The sequence below is a fragment of the Sardina pilchardus genome, chromosome 14, assembly GCF_963854185.1.
Source record: "Sardina pilchardus chromosome 14, fSarPil1.1, whole genome shotgun sequence".
Taxonomy (NCBI): domain Eukaryota; kingdom Metazoa; phylum Chordata; class Actinopteri; order Clupeiformes; family Clupeidae; genus Sardina; species Sardina pilchardus.
The window spans coordinates 7527945-7532944 of record NC_085007.1 but is presented as its reverse complement, the minus strand read 5'-3'; the positions used below and the strand labels follow the sequence as shown (position 1 = coordinate 7532944).

The following is a 5000-nucleotide window of genomic DNA, read 5'->3' as shown; positions in this document are numbered from 1 at the left end:
CACAAAACATCATCAGTCCAACCAACTCTACAAAACAGCACATCACTGACCGGAGGATATAGGAATAACACACACACACACACACACACACACACACACACACACACACACACACACACACACACACACACACACACACACAAATCAGCACACATCATCACCAATAACAGAAACAGCAACAGCAGCAACTACAGCAGCAACAACCTACAACTGCATTTTGATTGAAAATGTTCAAGTACAGCTTCAGATGATAGCAAACACACATGCAGAAATGAAACTCACACATGCACACGCGCGCGCACACACACACACAGAGACACACACACACACACACACAGAACATCGTGTAGATATCCACTTTTGCCAGGTGTCATTGGACAACACTCGGACAATCTGATTGGACAGACCCCATTGGACAGACCCCATTGGACGGACTTTATTGGACAGACTGCATCGTCATGTTTTGCCCGGATCCAAGAGGAGCATCCGCAGAGACATGCTGCTGCCACCTGGGACTGAACCACTATACAGCATAGCCACACACACACACACACTCACAGACACACACACACACACACTCACACTCACTCACACACACACACACACACACACACACACACACACACACACTCACACGTGACACATCTAGTCCGGCAGCAAACATCTCCCCTCTTCCTTCTCCTCTTTTCTCTCTTTCCCTCTATCTGTCTGTGCAATCGCTCCAAGCTCATTTGACTCTAGCGGACTCTCTTCCAACTGAAAACAATACTGTCATCACGTGCAATGATTCTATTTGTCCGTTTAGAGTCCAAACCGATTTGGGCTTCATTAACCAAATAGGACTTCTGACCTCTGCTAGTCTCTGGCCCACCCCCCAGGCCCCAAGGCAAGCCCCCTTACCGATGCGACCTCCCCTTGACTCCTCGTGTCCTTTCGAGTGCACTTCTGTGTGTCTGCCTTCATAGTCTCCTCAAGTCCTCCAACTTTGTGCACTTTGCGAAAAGCTCTTCAGTATGAGAAGCCTTAAAATGAATGGAACGTCCCTCCTCAACTTATACTTCAATCAGCAAAAAACTATTTTTTAACATAAAATATACAGAAATTATATTATTATACAATACATAATTTATCCCGGAAAAATAAATTAAATCTGAGATATACAGCATAGTTATATATAAAGTATATTACAGAATCTATTAAGATGGCAAGTGTATAGGGATGTATACATTTGAAATCAGTCTGTTCCCACGAAAAGAGCAGAAATGTGCTGTGTGTTATTTGATGTTATTTGCCGTCACCCCTGTCCGGGTGTTTCTATTTTATTTTGACTTCTAATTGTTTTTATTTTCCTGATGGTCAAGTCCCAGGTTACTGCTTCATGTGCACTTAATGCTAGGACACTAGGTCCTGCGGCCTCAGTAGTGCACACTTCAGAATGAGTGCACTTAGTGCTAGGACACTGTCCTGCAGCCTCAGTAGTGCACACTTGAGTGCTCTTACTTCGAGGAAGGAGTAATTTGAGTGTTCTTTGGGTCAATCTACAGTATCTGTTATTGATGTATCTATGGACTGTTATTTTAATTTACTTTTTTGTTATTAATATCTCTCACCCCTTGTTTCTGCTCCTGAATGTTCTGGTGTGGTCTTGTTGGCCTATGAGAGAGAGGGAGAAAAAGAGAGAGTACTAATAAAAGAAATGATCAGCCAACGAGTATTGTGGCAGTATCGCCCCCTAGGGGATGGAAGGGCGAATGTCACCGTAGCACACGCCCATAAGGGTTCGCTGTGAAGCTCCACATGCAGCTTAAAGCTGCCGTGCCCTGGTCCCAATGCAGACTCTAAAGCCCACACTCCTTCACACTCTCCTTCTGTTCTTTTCTTCTTCTCCTCCTCTACCTTACCTTCATCCCTCTCTCATTTTCTTAATGTGACTGTGGATGCTCAGCCTTCAATGTACCCAACACTGATGTGAGCTTGCCACGTTGGATGTCCAAAACGCCACTCGGAAAAACTCCAAACACTGATGTGATTTTTGCCACATTGGATGCTCCAACTCTACTCTTAATACCCCAAACAGACGTGATTTTGCCAAGTTGCCCCCCACCCCTGCTCCTGTGTTCTCACATGTCCGCAAGACATTTCAGCATTTTTACTTTGTATATTTTTGTATTGTATTTTTTATTATTATAAATACGTACAAAACAATCAGCCAGACAGAGAACCAGTGGACAAGTGCATGCCTGTTGGTCAGCCTGCAACGAGCAGCTGACCGCACTGTTGCCATTTGAACTCCCCTGTTGCCAGTGAGGACCGTGCGTGTGTGTGTGTGTGTGTGTGTGTGTGTGTCAGGAGAGTTTTTACAGTGGAAGACCTGTAAACAAATGTGTGTGAGTGTGTGTGTGAGAGAGAGAGAGTGTGTGTGTTTATTTCAGTGCAAAGGGGCTTCTGAGTACATGTGTAAATATGAATAAAAATACGTCTGTGCTATTTCCTTTGTAGTAGCCCACACTGGAAGGGTTGGCCCGCATTCTTAGCTAGATGCTCGGCCAGCGAGGTCCAGAACAGCGCGGCACCCGAGTCCGGCCCGGTCCTGTTTTGGGGTGCCCACCGGGTCGGGCCAGGGGGCCGCGGCAGTCCGCAGGCAACTGGGTTCTGGTGGTTCTGTTTGTAAATGTACTCCAACACTGAGTGCCACTGTAGCTGGACCCGGTCCAGTTTGGAGTCGGTTCTGATCTGTCTGGGGGCACTTTTAATGTAAATAGCCCTGTTTTTGTTTTTGTTGCTTTTTTTGTATATCTTTGACTTTAGGTCTGCTGGGGGTGTAGGACACTCAAACCCAGTAACCTTCTGTTGTTTTGTTTTGTTTTGTTTTGTTTTGTTTTTGTTTGTTTTCCTGCCACTGTTGGATACAACATTCAGTTTTCTCTTGGAGCAGCCAACCCTGACTCGGACACAGACACAGAGTAAGACAGGGCAACGAGAGTGGACAGTGGTCAGTCTTGCAGTCAACTCCAGACACGAGATGATAAACAGAAGCACAAAGCCTCGTTAAGGCTCGCCGACTGCCTCGTTAACCTCGTTTAAGATCAATTGAAATCAGGTCTTGGATAAAGCAGAAGCTCTGGTCCCGAGAGCAGAACATGAATGTTTCAGACTGACAGAGAGAAGACTGAATGTGTCACGCGAGAAGGAGAGGAGTCATGATTCTTTTATTAATTAATATTATTATTATTATTGTTATTATTTTATTATTTTTGTTCAAAAGCAGCCCTCCTCCCGTTTCTCCTGTACTCTGGTCACATACTGTACTTTGATGGTTCTGTCCATTCCCAAGACTGTTGAAGAAAGTGTCGATTTAGCAAACTCCATTTGGTCTGAAACCAGCTGGAAACAAACAAGACTGAAAGCAGCTGCATCAACACCGTGACCTGGCCGCATGTCTGAGTGAGACTGTGGAAATGCCTACGCTGTGGTTGAATGTTACATTTTTGGTTCCGCTTTTTTTCTGATGGGACAGGATGAATGAGACGTGATTGTAAGCCTTGCGACTCTCGAGGCTTCTTTAAAGAACGTTAGCCAAGGGCCTAAGGAACGTCGGTGGTGGAACAACACCCCTTCTCTTACCCCCCACCCCCCCAACCCCCCCCCCCCCACTCCCCCATCACTGTTGACTTGTGTTGGGGCGTTCGTAGTCAGCGGCTGCTCATCTTTCCAAAAACAATTGTGTGTGCACACCATGCCTTCATACGGTAATGTCACAGACTGAGAATATAAATATAAATATATATATAATAAAAATAATTATTATTAAAAAGTGAGAAAATATTCATATACTGTTATCTCCATGGTAATACAGACTATCCTCTACTGCAGATATAAAAGGTTAGCTTTGTCAAAAAGTATGAATCTCTGAATAAAGTAACAGATGTTATATGTTTTATAATCCCTGTAGAAAATACTTTTGTATGTACGTGGACAGTAATGTATTGGGTGGATTCCACTTCACTGGAGGATCATGACTTGCTTATTAAACAATAATGTACAGAGGAGTTTGTGTCTGACAAGAAATGTGGCTGTGCAATTTATGTACATTTGCAACTAGAATGATTAAAGTTTTATTTAGCTATTTTACATTCCAGCCTCTTGGCTTTTCTCTCAAGTGTGTGTGTGTGTGTGTGTGTGTGTGTGTGTGAGAGAGAGAGAGAGAATGTGGTCTTTAGATTCAGAAGTTAAACCTTCCCAGGCTTTGTCACCATCAACAAAAACAAATAACAAACAAAGAAGACAAAGAAAGAAAGAACGAAACACATGGAGAGAGTGAAAGTAGAGAAGAGAGGACCACTGGCAATGCCTCTTCAGCAGGCAGGGCATGTTTTGGATTGTGGTATTCAAATAAAACTACAGAAACACACACACACACACACTTGTGGATAGTGATTTTGTAATATACTGTTTATTAAGTCCCATCCCAGCCGAGTTGAAGAAGTCGCAGTAATACCTGATGGGGTGTGAGACACTCAAACGGCACTAATATGGATCTTTCACACACACCCTCATATGGAGACCCTAACACCGGCCCGCTCTCTCGGACAGGCCTCTGACCAAGTTCTGAGGCAGAACCGTGCAAGAATGGGCTGCAGTCTGCCAACATGCTGGAGTGTGTTTCTACCAAGAACCCGGAGAACTGTTCCGTTGTGTCTGCTACGTCTGAACAGAATCACGGCAGAGCTCTTTGTCCAGGCCTACCGTGTGTGTGTGTGTGTGTGTGAGAGAGAGAGAGAGTGAGACATGCTAGTTTTCAAGTGAAAATAAAAAAAAGAGTCAAAATCCTCACAAAATAAACTTAATTTCAACAGAAAATAAAGAGAACTCTCTAGAATATAAATGATAAATAGAGGAAGTAAACGCGTAGTGCTCTCCGGTGGAGACGGTCAGTCACGAGGCTGTGAGGTCAAAGTAGCTGCAGACCAGAAGTCAAAGGATCATGGGAAATAATGCCA

General features: G+C 44.2%; 2 protein-coding genes across 8 annotated transcripts in view; one reads left to right on the top strand and one right to left on the bottom strand.

Moving 5' to 3' along the window:
• The window catches only part of dab2ipb (DAB2 interacting protein b), a 167422-nt gene extending 163291 nt beyond the window's left edge, over window positions 1–4131 (top strand). For all 7 annotated transcript variants that reach the window (XM_062555090.1, XM_062555092.1, XM_062555091.1 and 4 more), the window contains one exon: window positions 1–4131. This exon is cut by the window's left edge and continues 385 nt beyond it. The gene's annotated coding sequence lies outside the window, so the exon portion shown is untranslated.
• A 318-nt stretch (window positions 4132–4449) lies between these two features.
• The window catches only part of ttll11 (tubulin tyrosine ligase-like family, member 11), a 37653-nt gene continuing 37102 nt past the window's right edge, over window positions 4450–5000 (bottom strand). The window contains exon 9 of the mRNA XM_062555088.1: window positions 4450–5000. This exon is cut by the window's right edge and continues 881 nt beyond it. The gene's annotated coding sequence lies outside the window, so the exon portion shown is untranslated.